Source organism: Hippichthys cyanospilos, chromosome 9, assembly GCF_059441005.1.
Source record: "Hippichthys cyanospilos isolate Australia breed blue-spotted pipefish chromosome 9, RoL_Hcya_1.0, whole genome shotgun sequence".
Classification (NCBI taxonomy): domain Eukaryota; kingdom Metazoa; phylum Chordata; class Actinopteri; order Syngnathiformes; family Syngnathidae; genus Hippichthys; species Hippichthys cyanospilos.
Genome location: NC_142377.1, coordinates 9,802,592 through 9,814,546, shown reverse-complemented (window position 1 = coordinate 9,814,546; position 11,955 = coordinate 9,802,592).

Here is an 11,955-nt window from a genome sequence, read left to right as displayed (position 1 = left end):
TGCCCTCCCCAGCTATCCCCACTCCTCTCCAACTCACATAAACACGCTGGCTTGCACGTGCACGCGCGCGCGCACGCGGCGAAACCACTTCTTGGCAGAGGCTCACGCGCGCTGTCACTCACTCGAGCAAATTTTCTGCGGTCAGCGGGCTATTTAAAGCTTGGCAGGGAAATGTCTGAGTTCGAACCCCGAGAATCCCAAAGAACATGACGAATGTTGGGGATGCGATATTTTTGGGGAGGGGGGTCCAGACACGAGGACTTGAAGTCGTCAGAGAAATGCTTTCATTCAGGACGATTTGAATCCTGAGTGTCACAGAAGACCTCAAACGCAGCCCCATTTTGATGGTGACAACCCATGTCGGTTTGAGTGATTGCATCAAATGAAAAATGATCCATAAACATGAACAAAGTGAACAAAATGAAGGGGTAAAACATTTTGCAAATGAGTAACTATAACATACTTAGGCAAGAATTTGATGCCTGTTCCCATCAATGTTCTCTTAGTTTGAAAAGAGAATTGTACTGCTCTTGTCCCAGAATCAAAGAAACTTTGAATTATTTCTGCTGATTGTAATCAATTGGCCTCCAAAATAATGAAATAAAAAATAATAAAATAATTTCTGTCAAAGTAGTAATGAAAGTAACGATCCAAAACAAAGTTTGTTCTTTTTTGTTTTTTTTCAATCTTTTTTTCACTCATTTTTTTTGTGATCCTTCTGATCCACACTTTCCACAGTCCGTTGAAACCCATTCTCTTAAATTTGTTTTTGGTGTCTGTCATATGACTGATTCAAGGTACACTACTATATCCTAGCATCCTCACTTGGCAGTAATGTCTTATATGTTTGGGTGGGATTAACTTTGCTGTCTTGAGAAAAAATCGACACAAGAGTGGACACAAACGAGGAAACTGTCTCACAGGATGATATAGCGAAGGTAGCAAATTGATTAATTAACCCTAACCAAAAAGAATTGTATTGTGTTGTGGTAGTCGTCTGGCGTTATCTTCATTAGCTGTACTGCTGGTTGGCCAACAGAGGGGGGAAGTGAGCAAAGCAGCCCACTAATGAAATTTAATATGCCTCCTTGGTCATTTCACAAATCAGAAAAACTTTAATTGGGACAATTGGTAAATCTGTGAACGAAATGCTGAGAATCAAACTACAAAGAGCTGCTAGATGCATAAAATGTGCACACAAATATTGTAAGCAACTATAAATTAGGTTCTATTTCAACTCTCCGTTCCAAGACTTTTCCCCCCACCTAAAATGGCGGTGTTATGTTACGAATAATGCTATCTTCTATTTTCCTGTATCTCTCTGTCAATCAGATCCAGATGTACATTTCTGGAAATAAAAGCTAGAATGGCGATAATGGCGAGATGGTGTCTCATATTCATCTTTTGAAGTCAAACACAAATGTTTCTAATCTTGCAGCAAAAACGAAGGAATTTGTGCTGCTGTTGCAATTCCTTTGGAGGGGAACTTCACCTAGTAACACATGCACTTGTTGTGTATACAGCACATCTACAAACACACACACACCTATGATGCACACGCACAACACATATTTTAGCTAGTTCCCCAGTGAATTAAGACAATCAAATAATCAAATACATTTACTTTCGAAATTCAAGTGTATTCTCTTCTGTTTTGTCACAGTACACACGTTAAGTCTGTGGTTCGGACATTTTTATTTTCAAATTAAGAGCAAATTCATTGCAACATGAAGCAACACATTGCTAAATTGTGTTAAAGGGACTCATTTACAAAACTGTGTGTGCTTTTATTTTGTTAGGTTTTATACAGCTGAACATAATCATTAGTGATGCAATTTTTCAGGGTCACATATAAAATTTTCCGGAGTTGCTGAATAAAATATGCCAAGAGATGTCATTAAAAATGTACTTGTACGTCTACTAAATAAATAAAAATCCTGTTAATTTCTTTTTAATGCAGTGACAAGAACTGTCCAGATTACTTTTCAAATTGAGAGCAAAATAATTGCAAAATGTAGGGAGCCTTGATTTTGTGGTTTTACAAGGATGCACTTTGCTGTCAGTGATTACATTTCTGGCAGATGAACCAGAAATAAAAATCGATCACATGACACACCAATTTTCTGGAGCTTCTCAATAAAATAGGCCAAGAGAAACCACTTATGGGACAACAAATATCATTTTACTTCTATTACTTTTTACTTTTATTCTATTTTAATGACACTTGATCATTTAAAAAAAAAGGAAACTAGCACTTATATAATAATAGAATAAATACACCTGAGTGCACATCTGCGTATGATTGCGCGTGACAGAGGGGTCATGAGAGAGAAGGTCCGAGCCAAGACGCGTTACCCTATCGACCTCTGATCCCTATGGCAACAGGATGTGGCACACACAAAGGCATTCTGGTCAAGCGCAGGTTTTATATTGCTGCCGGCTTTACACTCCTGGGCAGTCGCCTCGGTAACGCGGGCGCTTCTCAGACCGCTAACATTTACTTTGCTGTGAGACGCACAAGCGCGTTCACACATACACGACAACAATACGTGAACGCAAGCAAGAGTTATGTCAGTTCTGACAAGTTTTTCCTTTTTCACTTCATGACCCTTTTCCTGGTGTCAGTCTCGGGCTAATTTGCATTTGAATTCTGACGAAAAGCAAAACTTGGAGAATAGTTGGAATTGTCACTTTAAAGTGAGAATCCCGGCTTTCTTAAAACTCCTATTTCAAAGTCAGCATTCTGAATTCTGACTCTGTAGTGAGATCGTGAGAATAGTCTGAATTCTCTGTCAGAAAACTTTGACTTTATTCTCAAAATTCTCATTTTAAAGTCAGAATTATTAATTTCGACTTTAAAATGAGATTATAGTCAGAATCCTCCTTTTAAAGTGAGAATTCTGAGAAGTCCGAATTCAGGGAATAATGTCAGGATTTTCACTTTAAAGTGAGGATTCTGATTTTATTCTCAAAATTCTCATTTTGAAAGTATGAATTTGGATTCTGAGTTTGAAGCGAGATAGTGAGGATAAAGTCAGAATTCTCACTTTAAAAGAAGAAGTCTGACGAAAGTGAAAATGATTAAGTTTAGCTAGAGTCAGAATTTGGGGGATAAAGTCAAAATCTTCCATTTAAAGAGGGAATTTTTTATTTTATTCTCAAAAGTTTCATTTTAAGTCTGAATTCTGAATTACAACTGAAGTGAGATAAAGTCAGAATGAAGTCAGAATTCTCCTTTGAGAATAGAATTCTCATTGTTAAAGCAAGATTTCTGATTTTACTCTCAAAAAATGCTCATTCACGTCAGAAATCTGACATTTTAATCATACTTACTTTAATCATACTTACTTTCAGTCAGAATTATGATTTCATGGAAAATTCTGAGGCTGAATTGAAAATCCTGATTTGAAAGTGATTTCTGCTAACAGAATTCTCATTTCAAGTCTAGAATTCTCACTCCAGCGAGAGATCACTTGAAACACAGATTTTTGAGAACAAAGCCAAAATTCTCACTGAAGTCAGAACTCTAACTTTAGAGTGAGAATTTTGATAATAAAGCCAGAGCCTGAGAATAAAATAGGACATCAAATAAATGCAGATTTCTTGGGTTCATGGTTTGGCCCTATGCCATTAAAGTAATGTTAGATATGATTAAAATGCACAGTGTTACTTCAAAAAAAGTCTCAAAATTTTTAGCTGGCCTCGTTGCTGTGGCGGGATTTCTTTTCATGGGGCACCAAAATCCCTGGCAGAGCCTCCGAATGAGCGGATGACCGAAGCACCGACTGAATGTCTTGCGAGGCTTCAAACGCGGCTCAATTTGACATTTCATCGCTTTGACAGGCAAGATTCGCTTGCCGTCACCCAAATGAATCCGATTGAAATCGCGTTCCTTCTTCCTTTTGGGTCTATTTGCGTGTTTTCCCTAGCGTGTAGTTACTCATTAGCTTGGGTTGTTGTGTCCTATGGCCCCCGGTGAGCCACCAACAACACAAAGGTCACAGGTCAAATGCCCTTTGGCCTGCCCCTCCCTCGCTTTGTGACCCCTCCTTCTCATCCTCCTGTTGTCTTCATCCTCTGTTCACCTTCTTGGAAGATGTGGAGATTTTCACTCGGTGCATTCAAGTAGAAGAGTATGACTCGTGTGTGTGTGTGTGTGTGTGTGTTGTCAGGGGTTAGGTCAGTCAATGAACAGCTGAGAAAGGTGATTTAGTCTGTATAGAACCAGCCCAACTGTCATAACAAAGACACAATCTGACAGCAGGCCAAGCAGAGACAAAGAGGAGACCCTGGCCCCCGGGAGGCATCCAAAGACACAAATTCGCACACACACAATCACACACACACACATACTCATGCAGACAATAGGGAGAGGTCTTGTGAAGGTCCGGGGGCCAGACTGAGCTCGGTTGAAAGGCCCAAAGCGGTGTCCATTACAAAGCTTGGCAGATATCAGCGGACCACAGAGAGTGGGACCGTCTTGCCATGCGTCGACACGCTTCAGTATCATACCAGAAATATTTAAAAAAAAAAGTCTTCAGCCGCATAGCGTAATTGCGTAAAAGTCATAACTCAACAAGAAAAAAGACCATTTTTAGCACACACATTGGGATTTTAACTGGATCGTTTGCATTCTGGTTCTGTTTTGTTTTTTACATTTGACAAAAATGCACTGAGTTATCAACCTTTTTCTCAGTAGGCCAATAATAATGCATGCATTTTTTTTAATTGTTTTTTTTTGTGCAATCGGACAAGAGCCCACCAAATGAAAGATGGATCAAAATTTTCCTCAGCAGATAGAAAAGTTCAGAAAAATGCTATAACTTGTATAAAGAATAGTTTCTAAATTTATTTAGAGGTGAAACAATTGATTGTTTAGTGGTTAGTCACGTATTGATTAGTGATTGGTTGTTATCTGATCCCTGAGAACCTGTGATAAAGTAATCAATTACTTGATATATAGAAATCACCTTTTATAGGAATCAATTACCTTAGTAGTTAATTACCTAAAGTAAATTATTACTTTGGTTGTTAATTCATTTAGTACCAGCCATTTTTCGACCTTCCTCTAGACAAAACACATGATTTCTTTTATTTCTTCTTTTTTTTAACATAAATTAATTACTTGGATTAAATGACTCCTGAAAAACGTACAAATACATATTTGGGACTGAATGAATTCAATACGCCTTGTAGCCTAATGACTCACTCGTCCTAAACAAATGACAACATTGTGTAGCTTATAAAACTTTATGATCGTTTAACATTGCCAGTCGGTGAATTTTCTGAAGGTTTCCGTATTTTTCATTTCATGGTGTTAAGTCTGAGTTATACGGGAGGTGAGTATTAATGACGTCGCGCAATCAGGTGCAGATCTAAATTTAGAATTGTTCTGCAGTGGCAAACCTTTACGCTCCAGTGCGTGCCATTCTCGTTTCGTTGGGTTTCAAAAATAGCATCCACCTGCAAATTATGTTTTGGTTTGTGTTCAGTGCAGAAGAAAGAGGCCCAGTTCCTTTTCCAAACCACATTACAATAAAGCTGTCACATTAGATCAGCTTGAAAACTTGGCATGTATTTTGACAACAGCCTGGTAATATTTTCTTTGCTTCTCATTTTAAAAGGAATAGCCTATTTGTTTGAATGTAATACTGTATACTGTATATAACGTTGAGTATATGACATATGAAAAAAAAACATTGTGTTATTGTAGCAGATGAAAATATTAGCATGGTTTATTTTTTTTCGCTACATTAGCATCTTTGTTGCTATCGTTAGCTGTGGCTGCAGTCGCAGCTGGATGCTTCGCATTGATGTGGTATGCTAAACTTGAGCTCTACCCTTATCAAAGGTTGGACAGGGCATTTTTTTAAAGTTAAATTTGAAATTGATCAGACCGACAATTCTCACAAAGACTGACCTTTGTTTATCATTTACCAACTACTCAAGCCATTGCATTAAACACAGATCTAATCAGCAAAGGTTAAGCACAAATGTAGATTTTTGAGAACAAATTACGTTTTTACCACGACTGTAATAAATTTGTTGTTTTGACACCCCTATTGATTAATTTCAATTCCGATTTTCAATTCAGCAGACATGATGGGAAAATAAGGACTTTACTGTTCACCCTGTGAGCGAAAGGAGCTCTTTTCCTTCTTTTCTTCTGGTATTGCGTCTCTGGTGTCCTGAGGGCCTATCCCAGAACAGTGAAAGGGCAAGTGTGGCCCATCCATCCTACTAGGTTCCGATTAATCAACCTTTTCTTCAGAGTCGAGGAGCGTGATGAGGCACAGAGCCTCCTGTAATCCATGCCCCCCACCCCCCCCTCCCCTTTTACTCGGCAGTGCAAGCCATCCACCTGCTGTGGCTTTGTCTGTGGCTTTGGCTCGATGCAAAAAAGCCAGCACTGACCGCACAACTCCAACACAACTACATGCACTCGAGTGGGCATGAAGGTTGGGAAAAAACGCTTCGTGTCAGGGTATAAATGCCACTGGATATGTGTTTGGACCATGGAGATGGTATGGGTTGTCCTGGTGATTTTTGCAGACAAGGTTTCCAACAAGCTTCAGAGCGTTCAAATCTATTCATAGCGCACCACATTGGAACCATTAAATGGAAATAATTATGTGTTAACTTTTTGGTCAAAGGAAATGATAGCACATGGAACTAATTGGTGCTAACCTGAATTGAGTCGTGAAGTGGCAGTATTTTCCCATTTGACTCAAAGGCGGCATTCCGTTTACTGTCAGAGATTAGGTGTTTGTGTGCATTTTAGCTGACTGATGAATAATAAAATGTTGAGTAATAGGTCAATGAAGGACAGCTAGGCATCCAGGCTTTACCGTGCTTGTATGAATCAAGTTGAAACTTGGCCGCTGGACTGATCAAACCTTCATTTGTTGGCTTAGCACTACCTAGCTTCCATGATATGGGCGACATAGATGAATTTAAAAGTTTCCTAGACGCAAAAAAATGCCCTCTGTGCTGGCCCCGTTGGCCAGTGTACGGCAAAGAGTTCTGGAGGTTCAATTAAGTCAGACCTTCTCAAATAGTGGGATGGACTCCCTTGGGGGTTGCGAGACAATGCCGGGGGTGTGCCAATGATCCCAGGGAAAAGGCTTTGTTTTTGGAATCTCAAATATAGTAATTGTTATAGTAATATAAAAAAAATAAGGATTAGCATCTTTTTTCTTTAAATTCCAGCCACTTTGTGTTTTTTTTTTCAGTTTTATACTAACCTGTACAAACGCTGTAAAAAAGTAGTTAACAGTTCTGAAGAGTTGATTCATATTGCTTTTCTCTTTTGTTAATGTTAGAAAGAAAATAGTTTTAAGTACACTTATCCAGTTTTTATACCGGCGGAGGATGTGCAAAAGGTTTTCTCTTTCCTGGGGGCTTTAGACAACATTTGTTGGAAATAAAGAGCAAACCATTTACCGTTATGATCAAATGAGATATTTCTTTTGTTGGACTATGATAGGATTTTCAGAAAAAATCTTTTTTTTTTTGGGGGGGGGGGGGGTTAAATGGTAAGAAAACAGCAATTGTGACACCTTTGACACGGGTATTACTGTATAAATAAGAATTGAAGTAGAAGCAGACAAGCAGACCCATCTTCTTTGGCACGCAATAAAAAGTCCAATGCACTTGACTACCTTGGTCAGCCCTCTCCTTCCACAAGTTTACTGGCGGTGACTTCCCCTGTTTTGAAACAAAAGCCACAGCTATGCACGTGTTTACTCCGAAGCATCACTCTGCAGAAAATTGTTTTCTCACTAGAGAGGAAAATGTGGCAATAGCATTCATTTGCATTATTCTTTAGCCGGGGGACTTTGTTTCAGCCGTAAGTTCCAATTTCCTGTGTGCAGGAAAACCAGCGATGAGGCTATAAGGAGCGTATTACATGGTCGACGATCCAGTTCCCTTGGGCAGTGGTTTTCAAATGAGGGTACAAGTGCTCATGGGGTATGTGATTTTAACAAGATTTCATTTGATTTATTTATTGCTTTTTAACTCTTCTGCTGTATTTTGTCCAATCCATCTTTACATCAAAGGCATTTTACATCAAAGGGAAAAAGGACACATGGGAGCTGAATTTTCACCCAGATGGTGTCAACATGTCAAATTTCAACACGGCAGGAACACTTAGTCATTACACTACCAGAAGAGTGCCATCCCTTGGCTAAAATACTGAATACTGAATACTGAATAAAATACTGAGAATGATGTGGGAGAAAATGAGGAATGAAAAAAATAGTCAAGGGTTAATTTCAGGAACAGGCCGTTTTTCTTTTCAAATTAAGAACAAAATAATTGGAACATGAGTCGTGTTGTTGGATCTTTCAAGTTTTATATTGATGCACAGTGTCAATATTCACACAATGTTCCAATAGACAAGCCAGAAACCAAACGGATGTTATACAATGAGTTATATGATGAGTTGAGTTTTTCCTGTTGTGGATTTGTGAAGCCCTTTTGAGACTCTTTTGTGATGAAAGGCTCTATAAATAAATTTGACTTGACTTGATACTATCCATCTTCTGGAGTAGCTGAATAAAATGTGCTTTGAGATACCACTACAAATGCATTTCCAAACGTTGAGAAATCAAACACGGATGGCACAGCACTCAGTTATATTTTTCCTTTTTGCTCCAACTTTTTGCTTTAGTGCAGGTAGGGAGGAAATGGCTGAAAAAATATTTCACATTACAGAAAAACAGCTTGAGAACCACTGCTTTATGATACGTCCAACAATGTTATCAAAGTGGAAGAGGAAATCAGATAGTTGTACTAAGCGGCAAAAGTCTGTCCAAGCATTTCATCCATACAGGAGAGGAGCGCTGTGAAAACAAAAGACGACAGCTCGTGGCTTTCCCATTCGCCATCCAAACCCATGTCATTTTGGCCCACACAAAAACACACAGCGCAGAATTTAATTTTCTTCCGGCTAATGTTTTCTTAGGGTGCTGAACTGCGTCATTTCTCACTGTTGCAAAGACTTGGCCAAGGCTTGTTTACCGCAAATCATGCACTTTTTTTTTTTAAGTAACCCAAAGACAGCAAAAACCAACAAAATTGACAATTTAATAATATTTGCTAATGATAATTGCCGGCGTACGTTGGCGGGCGGAGAAGCGATTGACTCCTTCTGACTTTAACTGACAACTACTAATATTACATGTCATGTTGGCATAGACCAAAGAATAAAAATGCATTATTTGTAGTATCGTAAAAACCTGAACCCACCACTGCTATAAGTTGAAATCTCCATTTCTTTTCCACCAAGGGCCATGCGATGCCATGATGAAAATACATAGAAATGCATATTTGTGTCATCTAAAAGTAGGCACATTGCTGATGCAAATGCTAACCACTCTTCTCCACACCTCTTTGCAACTCCCTGTTATGCTATCAGTTGGCAGACTGGCCATTCCATTTTGATCTTTGATGTTTGAGGTCACGGCTCTGGCATTCCCAGTCAGACTCACAGCATGGAAAAACGCAGCGTCAGTCAGACGATCCCCAATTACTAGTGCACGCACATGCACACACGCACCCCCCCCACACACACACGCTTTACTGACATAATTTACAGCACAAGTTACCTCAAGTACTTTGCACAGTTATCATTTTAAATCAATGGAATTCCATGGCAGAATTCCTACAATATGCACATGGTGGTAATGGTGCCTTAATAAATCTTTAACCTTCATTTGTTTAAATGATCTACTAGAAATGCATTTATTCTTGCATTACCTGTCTTATAAAGAGTAGATATAAACACACACATACACACACGCTCGCACGCACGCACGCACACACACACACACACACAGGAGGAGCAAGCTCAGCCATAAAACCACTGGGCTCCAGAGAGAAAAGCCATGGCAAGCTCTGCTGGGGGCCCGTCAGTAATCCTGACAGCCTTAGTGCGCGTGCACACACACACACACACACACACACACACACACACACACACACACGCACAGTGCCATTGCCAGGGATGGTGGATTCACTGTCTCTAGTTCTTTCTCACTTTCTCACACACGCACACACACAGTGGTGTTGTATAACCGCCTGGCTGGGTGTTAAGGCCGACTAGAGCTACTGGCGACAGGTTGGAGCGTGGAGATGGCTCACTAAGCCTAATCATATGGGGGAATGTTGTCTGGGGCACCTGACCATCAGACCTCTCAGCGTGCGTTTGTTTGCGAACATACTTGCTCGCTTACATGTATTTTTGCATGCGTGTGAACTCCCCGAGAGGACGACTCATAATTGGGGCTTATCACCTTGAAATGGCAGGAGGAGAGGTGCCAGAGCGGGATTGGGGCCGTCTGACCGCCTCTGCAGTTGCTTGGGATGCTGCTAATGAGTCATTCAGATTTGGTTGGGGGAATTTGGAAAGAAAAGAAGGAGAAAAGAACCAAATGTTGTGTTTTTGTTTCTTGTCAGGGGCGGCGCTATGGGGTGGCCACAGCCACCCATCACTCTCTATCCATATCTGTGATTGCTGTTTTCATATGCATGCACTTTTCTTAGACATCTTGATAAATGCCAGTAATTTATATTAATGGCATATTTACTATTGATATTCAGTGCAGGACAGACCAAGCCTCAGTTGATTATATTGTTGGTTCATTTTAACGTATTGTTCATCATACTCAGGACCTGTTGTTGTAGTTTAATTGGTGTACTTGATCGGGCTTTGTTTTTCTGTTAACTAAAGAACAGGCGTTACTCTCGCAAGAGAAGGGACATAAGTATTGTACATTGTTTCTTATTTACATAGTATTTGAACTACACACATACTGATAAAAGGGTAACATTGCTAAATGGTCCTCTTGTCTATTACAAGTACATTTTTTTCCTAACTGCTTGGTCTTGAACACTTGATGGCGCTATAGAGCAAATGAAGCAATATGAAGCCTTCAACCATGTGTAAACGAGTTGCTTGGAAAGATTGAGTGCTTCAAGAAGGTTTATTTCACCACTGCTCATTTTTACATTTAAATTGATATAATAAAACACTTATTTCATGTCATTTTATTCTATTTTACCATTATATTATTTAATTTCCTGAAACGCACGGCACCACTGTCCACTCGATCAAAAAGGTTTCCACAACGGTCCTGTTACTTGTAAAAGACTTTCTCTTTTGGGTTGAAAATCACATTCCATTATTGCTACAAAGAGTAAACAAGAAAAAAAAAATCACAGAAATATTTAATGAAAACCTCTGGTAGTATTGCAGTCAAGACTACACCGAATGAGACCAAGACATTCTTGAAACCACAAAGTATCTGGACCGAGACATTTGGAGATTATGTATAAAAAACAAAAACATGTATTTTTTTTTCCATGTTTGCAACTAAACCCATTTCCACAATCTGAAGTAGTACATTAAAACCAATCTCAAACTTAAGCAGGCGACATTACCAAGACAGTGCAGCACCTGCATTGTGCATTTTTCACTGATCCCAGCAGTACTGGCCTGTTCTCGAGTCTATCGACTGGTCTTTACCAAAAATCCCAAATCCATCCAGTCTGAGACCGAAACAAAACCCGGTAAAAAATCCTGAGCTTCCAAAACGAAACCAAGACCGATCTCGAGAAGTACAACACTAATTTCAAGTCATAAATTATATGACAAGAAGCAAAACAGCAAGTGAAACAATACTCAAGCAGTTTCCCCCAGCTGGAGCTGAACCTTAATAAAACCCAGACTTATTGGTGACAGGTGCATCTCAGAGACTCCGCCCACCAATTAAGATAGTTTGCAGGAAAAAAAAAATCACGCATGATCAACAAGCCAAAATGTAAACGCTTACAATTTTAATCCATCAAACTGACATTTCCCGTAACTCATGCAAATACTTTTCTGAGGGCCAAAAAAAAAAAAAACTACACCAGGAAATCATATTCTGGTCACCACAAATGGAAATCCAC